Genomic DNA, 10,672 nt, shown 5'->3' with positions numbered 1-10,672 from the left:
AGTCAGGTGCTGGAAGGTTTCTTGGGGAATGGCAGCCGATTCTTCACGGAGTGCTGCACTGAGTAGAGGCGTCGATTCAGTCGGTGAGGCCTAGCACGAAGTCGGTGTTCCAAAACATCCCAAAGGTGTTCTACAGGATTCAGGACAGGACTTTGTACAGGCCAGTCAATAACAGGGATGGTATTGTCGTGTAACGACTCCGCCACAGGCCGTGCATTATGAACAGGAGCTCGATCGTGCTGAAAGATGCAATCACCATCCGCGAATTACAAGTGGGAAGCAAGAAGGTGCTCAAAAAGTCAATGTAGGCTTATTCTGTGGTAGTACTATGCAAAACAACAAGGGGTGCAAGCCCTCTCCATGAAAAACACACGATAACAGCATCGCCTCCGTTTTTTACTGTTGGTACTACACACCCTGGCAGATGACGTTCACTGGGCATTCGCGATACCCACACCCTGCCATCGGATCGCCACATTGTGTACCGTGATTCGTCACTCCATACAACATTTTTCCACTTTTCAGTTGTCCAGTGTTTGCAGTCCTTACACCAAACGAGGCGTCGTTGTACCGGCGTGATGTGTGGCTTATGAGCAGCCGCTCGACCATGAATTCCAAGTTTTCTCACCCTGCCTAACTGTCATAGTATTTGCAGTGGATCCTGATGCAGTTTGGAATTCCTGTGTGACGGTCTGGATAGGTGTCTGCCCATTACACATTACGACATTCTTCAACTGTCGGCGGTCTCTGTCAGTCAACAGACGAGGTCGGCCTGTACGCTTTTGTGCTGTACGTGTACCTACACCTATCCACTTCACTATCGCATCGTAAACGGTGGACCTAGGGATGTTTAGTAGTGTGGAAATCTCGCCTACAGACGGATGACACAAGTGACACCCAATCACCTGGCCACGTTCGAAGTCCGTGAGTTCCGCGGAGCACCACATTCTGCTCTCTCACGATGTCTAATGACTGCTGAGGTCGATGGTATGGAGCACCTGGCAGTAGGAGGCAGTGCAACGCACCTGCTGTAAAAAAAGTATGTTTTTGAAGGTGTCCGGATACTTTTGATCGCATAGTGTGTCACGTACGGAAAGGAAACACAAAGGGTATGAGGAAGGCTTCATTTAAACATAAACTCTTGGTAATAAAATAAGCCGAAGGGAAGAGGCTGAAGAAGTTGTCACTCCTTGAATTAAAGATCTTGTCCAACTGCTTAAGGGGCTTGTACTCGCTGCAGAATGAGCACTTTGTTTCCATTTCGACTTTCTTCATTTAACGGTGCATAAACCCTAGCTGATACATGAGTCGGGACAAACGGAAAAAATCTGCATAATGTCACTCACTAATAGACTGTAGCGTCATTTCAGTCACAGTTTGAAAATAATTAAACTTAATTAAGCCATTAGCCTTTTCAAGAGATACGTTTTGTGCAAATAACCGTTATGCAGACGCTGGAGACGTCCTTGAAATTAGCTGCGGCGATTTCCAATGCAAATCGCCGCCTTTTTCCCGTTCCTCTGCCGGCACCTCGCAGGCAGCCCCACTGCTGCCCCCCCTCTACCTGGTCCACTGGGGATCGCTCGCTGGCGCAGGAAGCCGCCGGGGTCTGTGGTTACCATCGACTGCGCCTTGGCGCCTTGTGCATGCCTCTGATATTGAACTGTATCAACATAAGTGATGCTCAATACATATAGTCCCTCACTTTGTGACTGTGGCTGAGTATGTGTGTGTGTGTGTGTGTGTGTGTGTGTGTGTATTTTAGAGAGAGAGTCAGAGGTGTACTTGATGTGAAAACTGGTATCCTGTGAGATAGTCGGCCTCATAGAGGTATTGTCTAATCAGTTATGCGGCGCCACACAACTCAAAGTAAATACGTGAGATAGATATTGACGTGAAAAGTTCAAAAAGGTTCAAATGGCTCTGAGCACTATGGGACTTAACATCTATGGTCATCAGTCCCCTAGAACTTAGAACTACTTAAACCTAACCTAAGGACATCACACAAAACCCAGTCATCACGAGGCAGAGAAAATCCCTGACCCCGCCGGGAATCGAACCCGGAAACCCGGGCGTGGAAAGCGAGAACGCTACCGCACGACCACGAGCTGCGGACGACGTGAAAAGTAATTTTTTCTTTAGTCAGTACCGCCATTAGACTGTTGTTTATTTACAGCTTTACATTTACACTTACACAATCATGATTTCGCCTTCAAAATGACATTATCAAGTGTTTCAACACTGTAAATAAACAACAGTCTAATGGCGGTACTGACTTTAAAGAAATATATTGTGATTGTGGACCCGCATTATGAAAAAATTATTAAAAGTAATTTTTGTTTTAGAGTTTCTTTATATATTCAACCAGCCAGGTTAGAGCGAGAGCACTAATGCGCTGCTTCCTGAAATCGGATAGGCGCGCCGGCCAGGCGGATTGACGACGAGGGCTGGTGTGACGGCCAGCCTGTATGTGGTTTTTAGGTGGTTTTCCATATCCCAATAGGTGAATGCCAAGCTGGTCCAAAAGTCCTGCCTCGATTCCACGACTCGCAGACATTTGAAACACATTCGCATTATTTCACGCTTCACACTAGACGCAGACACCTGGGGTACACTGATTCCATTCCGGAGGGTATGGGGTGTTGGCAAGAAGGGCATCCAGCCACACCTTCAAATTAACCATACGAAATCCGATTGTAACCCTGCCGACTCTGCGAAAACTGCAGAAGAAAAGTAGAAGCAAAAGAAGACGAAGACGTTTCTTTATATGTTCAGACTGGAAATGAAAATTAATATTTCAGAACTAAGGGACAGAAAATGTTGTTATAAGTTATCGTAACTTTCAGTGAACCATATCTTCGACAGATACATAAGTTCCCTAGACAAGAATAATGCACGGACAATACCTGCGTCATGTTATTCGCATCATTTTGTGGCACAGGCAATCAGAGCAAAGAACATAAACATTTTATACAGTTTTTGACACTTTATGAGATATTGAATGGAATGCGTTCTGTTTTCTTTTTAAAAGGATAACTTGCTGTCAGTTCAGTTTAATAACTATTTTTCACATTACTGTTCACTCACAATAAATAGATTTTTTCTTTGCACCAAAAGAATGAAAAGTGAAGGTAAATATTCGTTAAACAAATCTTGGAAAATATTTTTTCTGAGCAGCGTGAACAACGTCACAATAGTTACCACAGTAAATGAATGCTAGTTCTCAGCTGTAGCCGCTAAGAACAGTATGTCACAGATGTAACTAAGATGTGATGACGAAGGCAAAAACATTTTGTCGAAGTTAAATACCTTCCTTTAATGGAAAGTAAAACGGGAAGGCTGACGTCTTTATTAGTTTGTTATTATTTTAGAAAATCAACAATTCTTCTGACAAGGACTTCATGAAGAAGTACACAACACAGATCGCGCGAATAAATTGAAACGCTCCTACCAGACGCTAACTACGACTCCTGATAATTCTGTGTAACTATGCATGTTTTTGTCATTGTGTTATTAGCAACGTAGATTCGCTTTGATACAGAACTATAAAACACTTGCTAAAATTTTACTCGTGAATGTTTTTAGATGACTTAAAATTATATGTATGATGTTTTACCCATATTTTCCCGATTGAAGTTGTATTCGATGAGGTGCGTTTCATAAGAGGAGGAAACGAAATAAATGTTTTCACGACTCTGAAAAATATGCTTGCTATTCAAATGTTCAAATGTATGTGAAATCTTGAAGTAGACCGCTCGGCTAATCCCGCGCGGCTATACTTGCTGTAATCCTACGATAGCTAATGTAAAACGTATATTGTCAGAGTGAAAACACAAAAGTGTCATTATCCAGAAGTTAAGATTAACCTTAGTCAATATCCCACGTAATATGTTAATATAAGCGATATATTTTAACATGTTAAATTTTTAACTGTTTTGATATCAGTGAAACATACAAGTTACATCAGTTATAAAATTTTAACAAAAATATCACACCGCTGTACCTTCATCATCACTCGATGCCACGTATTAAAGTATTTTCATTCATCTATAACACTCGCTTAGTAAGCAAGAGACCCGGTTCAAGTCCCGGCCGTGACCAAATTTTAATTTATTTCTTCAGCTTCTGTCATGCTCTAGCAACACTCTATAACAAACAGGACTTAACAGAAAAAGTGAATCATGATGTAGGCTATTCTTACGAGCGCAAGTAGTGCTACGCGAATCTTTTTGTACATTCATTGTTAGCTACTCGAATAAGAGCCCTGAGTTACTCGAATGGAGTGTTTATGTGGTGACGCCGCTGGTAGCTGATTTGATGTCCGCAGTGACGTGAAGGAGGAGGCTTTAGCACACCTTCGTATTTCTCGTGCTTTGGTTACTGGTCCTATCTCACCTTTCCGTACTGATCTTGCAGCTTGATGCCGGCCGGGGTGTACTGGAGGTTCTAGGCGCCACAGTCTGGAATCGCGCGACCATTACGGTCGCAAGTTCGAATCCTGCCTCGGGCATGGATGTGTGTGATGTCCTTAGGTTAGTTAGGTTTAAGTAGTTCTAAGTTCTAGGGGACTGATGACCTCAGAAGTTAAGTCCCATAGTGCTCAGAGCCATTTGAACAATTTTTGCAGCTTGATCCCTAGACGACAACACAAATAGAATAATTATCAAAAATTCCACTCATCTTTTTTTTTTTTGGCACCCGTTATGCTATTAACGACAACAGAATGTTTTCGAAAATATGAAGAGATCAATTAATCCTAGGATCTGGAATTGTTGCTGCTAATAATTTAAATACGGCAGTTCTTACGACAGTCTTCAGATATTCCTATTTACGATATCATTTTTCTAGGGTCACAGCGCAGACGTGGGCTATCGTGGTATTTCGGCTGAATCGTACCAGGTCTGTCGGGAGAATTTCAGCGGGCCAGAAATTTCACGTGGCGCTTGGAGACGCGACTTGCGGGCCACCCTGTGGCAGCAGCGGCGGCCGATGTAATTGTTCGGTGTTTCCGCGCGGCCACAATATTAAACCAATGAATCGCGCACCACCACCCGGCCTGTTTGCCCCATCCATTCACCGTTTCACCGCAGACCAATTATTAAAATTGCGGAACATCGAGGGAGATAAAAAAAAGAAAATGCTTTTCTCGTTTTTCCTCTGGGTAGACGGTTGGCACTGTGGTATTTGTGTCATGGTATAGCAGTGTGTCCTAGATTCCCGTGTTTGTTGTTCTGTGATTAAGAAACTTGTGTTCGTCGTAGGGGGCAAGTGAAATAAAGCCAGACAGTAATGTTCAAGGAAGTTATGTTGAGCAAGAGCCCAAATGCAGGCTTCGCTGTTGATATGTGAATTCCTTCCGGGAAGAGCCTAGGGTACAAAACGTGTGTTACCATTACACTTTGTTTAACGTAAATGAGAGACTAAAAATTTTGGGTTCTTTCGGATCAATGTAGTAGCTCCAAAGACATATGCAGATAGTCCACTATAGAATAGTGTTTACTCTGTGTACATAGTGTACAGCGTGAAGAGATTAACAGACAGTATAACGCTGACCATGAAATAAATCAGGAAGATTTTCAGAGCAGTTCGTGTCCTAACTTCATGGCTTCATGGCTTAGTCTACACAATAACTTCATAATAGTGATAAGAAAGGTCTAAGCTACTGCCCCGTCATTGTTAAATGGCTGGAGCTGAAGCAACAGGATGGGGCATAGTAGGCGAAAGAGTCTTCATTGAAGAAACGTTCAGCCGAATTGCTGTAGGGAAGCCACAATTTCAGGACGGTCACAACTTTTAGTAGTGTTGGAAGTTGTACGTTTTCCTTTGTAATATATATATATATATATATATATCCAGCTCATGAGCACATGCTTGAAAATAATGTTGCTACTGCGACAGGATGCAACACAAGAACACTGTTACGCGTATTAAACTGTGTTTCACCACGCTTCACGTAAATGAGAGACTAACAATGTTGGCTTCTTCAAGATCAAAATAGTCGCTCTCAAGGCATGTGATACGTATCGTGATTATCATGACATTTATTTCGTAGCTCGCGTCTTCGTTGACAACTGAAGAGCACCGAATTTTATGTGGTTTCTCAGACACGCAACGTCGTGTCTTCTGATGTAAGGATAGTGCTTGATGCAAACTCAGAGATTCAGTCATTCGATAGCATTCTCTGTACATGCACATTACTTCCATATAATGTTTTAATGCAGTAGCACTGATAGTCTGTATCTTAATAAGTTCCTATCTAAGGTTAAAGGCGTGTGACATTTTTTAATTTGATTGCATTTATTGGTATGTAGTAACCCAATCGTCCGGGCACATGACGTATTAGCTCTCTCCATTAAATCAGGTAATATACCATCATCTACATCTGTACGCTGTACACAAGAAAATTACCTAATGTCTTACAAAAGAAAATGTGAAGCAACGTATTTCTTTACTTCGACTGATTTTTTTTGTTCATTATTATTAATCACTAACAGAACCGTTTAAATAAAGAGGGAAATATGATTCATTCTGACAACGCTGCGTTCAAGAGCTAGTCGAACGTTTTCCATTAATTTTGTAAAGTTGCATTTCGAAGTTAAAGCAACTTTGTGTCGACATAAGAGATTCGGGAATGCAACATACTGTAACGTAAGTTTTACGCGCTTACCTTTAATGACCACTGCCAATGAACTAGCTATTAAGTTTACAATATTTTAGCCGGGATATGTAGGAAAATAATGTTTTCTTAAAGCTCTGTAGCGTTTAGTTCAAATGTATGACAAAGTTGCCCTTGAAATGGGAAACTGGCAAGTTGACAGTAGTGTACTTACTGTCCGCCACACTCATTATCGCGCGACCCCGTCAGTAGCATCGCTGTCAGAGATACCGTACAGGGTTATTCACCTGACAAAGGTGACAGAAACTGGACGTCACCGCTTAGCCTGTTCCTCTGAAAGTGGATCAAGGAGGTCGCCTATATTAACATTATGCTGTGGACAACGAGTAACAGTGGTAATGCTCTGAGTCTTTAACTAACAAACTCTGAAGTGGTTGCGAACTAAACAATCAGGTCTTCATAAGTTATGCGCCGTCCTGATATATACATACATCAAAAAAAGTTTTGCATCACCCCAGTTCCAAGAACTTCTGAAGACAGCCGTTGACAGTGCATATTGTATCACAGACATAGTCCGTTTGACTGTTCAGAGATGTCACTAAGCCCGCCTAATGATGTAAACAACCATGCATGAGCACCACCTATTCCGCCAGGAAAGAGGTACACAGCTTGAGTTGCCTGTGCTTCAACCATGCCTAGACGATCAATACCACGGTTCGACCGCGTCCGCATTGTTACTTTGTGCCAGGAAGGGCTCTCAACAAGGGAAATGTCGAGACGTCTCCTAGTGAACCAAATCTGTGTTGTTCGGACATGGAGGAGATACAGAGAGACAGGAACTGTCGATGACATACCTCGCTCAGGCCGCTCAATGGCTACTACTGCAGTGGATGACCGCTACTTACGGACTGTGGCTTGGAGGGACACTGACAGCAACGCCACCATGTTGAATCTTTTAGTGCAATCACAGGACGTCATGTTACGACTTAAACTGTGCGCAATAAGCTACACGATGTGCCACTTCACTTCCGACGTCCATGGCGAGATCCATTTTTGCAAACACGACACCATCCAGCGCCGTGAGATGGGCCCAACAACATGCCGGATGGACCGCTGAGGATTGGCATGACGTTCTCTTCACCGATGAGTGTCGCATATGCCTTCAACCAGACAATCGACGGAGACATGTCTGGAGGCAACCCGGCCAAGCTGAACGCCTTAGACACACTGAACAGCGAGTGCATCAAGGTGAAGGTTCTCTGCTGTTTTGGGGCGGCATTATGTGGGGCCGACGTACGCCGCAGGTGGTCATGGAAGGCGCCATAACGGCTGTACGACACGTGAATGCCAGCCTCCGACCGATAGTACAACCATATCGGCAGCATAATTGCGAGGCATTGGTGTACATGGGCGACAATTCGCGCCCCCACCGTACACATCTTGTGAATGCCTTCCTTCGGGATAACGACATCGCTCGACTGGAGAGGCCATCATGTTCTCCAGACCCTATCGAACAAGCCTGGGATAGATTGAAAAGGGCTGTTTATGGAGGGATCTATGCCGAATCGCCGTTGGCCAGTGGGACAATGTGGACCAACAGTGCCTTGATGAACTTGTGAATAGTATGCCACGACGAATACAGGCATGCATCAAAGCAAGAGGACGTGCTACTGGGTATTGGAGGTTCCGGTATGTACAGCAATCTGGACCACCAGGACTGAATGTCTCGCTGTATGGTGGTACAAAGTGCAGTGCGTGGTTTTCATGAGCGATAGAAAGGGCGGGAATGATGTTTATGTTGATCTCTATTGCAGTTTCCTGTACTGGTTCTGGAACTTTCGGAATCGAGGAGATGAAAACTTTTTTTGATATGTTTATATACATATATACAAAAGTCACACAAATCCTTCCCACTCTTCGGAGATACACTAAATTATGATTTAGTTTCATAAATGAGAATTGATATTTCTGGAAAACGAGCATCTGTTTCCTTAATCATTTAAATAATAAATTTAATCAGTTGCGGTTTATTTTTCAATTGTATCTTAATGAGTGCCAAGAATTTAACCCCATTTTCTACTGCTGTCAGAGCTGACATCTTTTTTTTTTAAATATGACTTCTGTACATGGCTTGTTTCGTCTGCCTTTCCCTGCAGTATGTACTGGTTTGTTTCTATGTTACAGTAGTACGCAAACAAACACTGTGAATGATGTGTTGCGTGGAAGTGAATTTCTGCGAGATGGAGGAGACACGGTAACTTGTCAAGATGAAAAGATGACCACAGGTAGAGAGAGGGAGAGAGAGAGAGAGAGAGAGAGAGACAGAGAGGGAGAGAGAACAACAGAGAAGCACACATCTCATTAAAATAGTTGTGCAAACTCCCACAGCGCAAGAAAATTGGAATAAGGAACGTAAGTGGTGCAGCAACTTTATAAATCATGAATTTGTAACTGTCACAAGTTACTGATCTAACAGTAGACAGTGACGATGACAAGGAGACGGGGCTGAAGAGAACGTGCCTCTGTTGGCAACTGCTTGAAACGACGACTGTCTGACACGCAGCAGCGAACGGCGGACACCGTATTCGAGCGGCGCCGTGCGCTGCGGCGCCGTAATGGATTTGGGATCTCCGGCTCTGCGATGGAGGCGGCCATGTCGGCGGCGCCCGACACCAATCACGGTGCTCTTTTATTAACGAGGACCGGGGCGCCCGAATCGAATGTAATTAATTGGCAGCTCCGGGGCCGTAGCGATGAATTTTTCAAAAAAAATTTGCCTGCGATTGGCTGTTCGGGCGCAGGGGCGCGCCAACTGGCTGCCAGCCAGCCGGTAGCCCGGGCCGGCGCGGCGCGGCGCACGCGGGACAGTTCTTTCTTTCGCAATTTGTCAGCCGCGATCTGTCGCCGGCAGGTGTCCGCTGCCCCAATACCGAACTGCATTAAGACGAAGAACCGACATTAATTTACGTCGCCGTCTCAATAGCGGTTAGGCTAGCGCAGTGTAGCGTCGGACACATGGGCTAGTTACCTGTTCGGTTGAGGTTAGCTGCGCTATCGATCGTCCGAACGACATTACCTTTCCAAAGAACAACGTGCAGCATAGGGCCTTCTTTGGGAAGACTAAACCAAACCAGTTAAGTTGTAAGACCTTTCCGGCTGGGACATGGTTCAAATGACTCTGAGCACTATGGGACTTAACATCTGAGGTCATCAGTCCCCTAGAACTTAGAACTACTTAAACCTAACTAACCTAAGGACATCACACACCACCCAGTCGTCACGAGGCAGAGAGGCTGGGACATCTAAGCCTGCCCTAGATGATGTTGGAGGGAATGATAAGTGCGTGTGAACTGTAGAAATATGCTACCTTCGTTCATAACAGAGAGTGCCTATTTCTCTAGACACAGGGTCACTGACCTTACCGTCGCATTCAAGACAATTCATCATTATTAGCGCCACAGGGCTTGACTTCATAAGACGCTATGGAGAGATTTGAAATGTGATGCGGGGCCTTGTTGTAACAAATGTGTGCCATCACACTTTGTCCCTTTACCAACTAAAGATTATTTTCAAGAGTTTCGTTCTCTCAGTTCACATCCCTGCCCGGCCATCCAGAGTTACATTTTTCCTGGCTTCCCTAAGTTATCATCATAAAAAAGAATAAAAGTAGTTAAGAAAATATGGGAAAGTGGTGAAACAAGTGGAAGGTAAAATTAAGCGGAGGGAACGCCACCTTGGAATGGTGCTGGAGTCCCGTAGGGCCACGACTAATAGCTTCTGTACATTAATCACATAAATGCTCCTATCTGTTTCACTCGCTTTTCCCACCCTGCGACTGACTACACACTGGGACGTCCTTGTGAGATTTTATCCCAACAGTGTAATCACCCAAAGTGGCTGGGGTGGTTGTGGTTCAAATGGCTCTGAGCACTATGGAACTTAACATCTGAGGTCATCAGTCCCCTAGACTTAGGACTGCTCAAACGCAACTAGCCTAAGGACATCACACACTTCCATGCTCGAGGCAGGATTCGAAAAAATGGCTCTGAGCACTAT

This window comes from Schistocerca serialis, chromosome 1, assembly GCF_023864345.2.
Source record: "Schistocerca serialis cubense isolate TAMUIC-IGC-003099 chromosome 1, iqSchSeri2.2, whole genome shotgun sequence".
Taxonomy (NCBI): Eukaryota; Metazoa; Arthropoda; class Insecta; order Orthoptera; family Acrididae; genus Schistocerca; species Schistocerca serialis.
The sequence above is the reverse complement of the archived record's forward strand: the minus strand, read 5'-3'. Positions refer to the sequence as shown.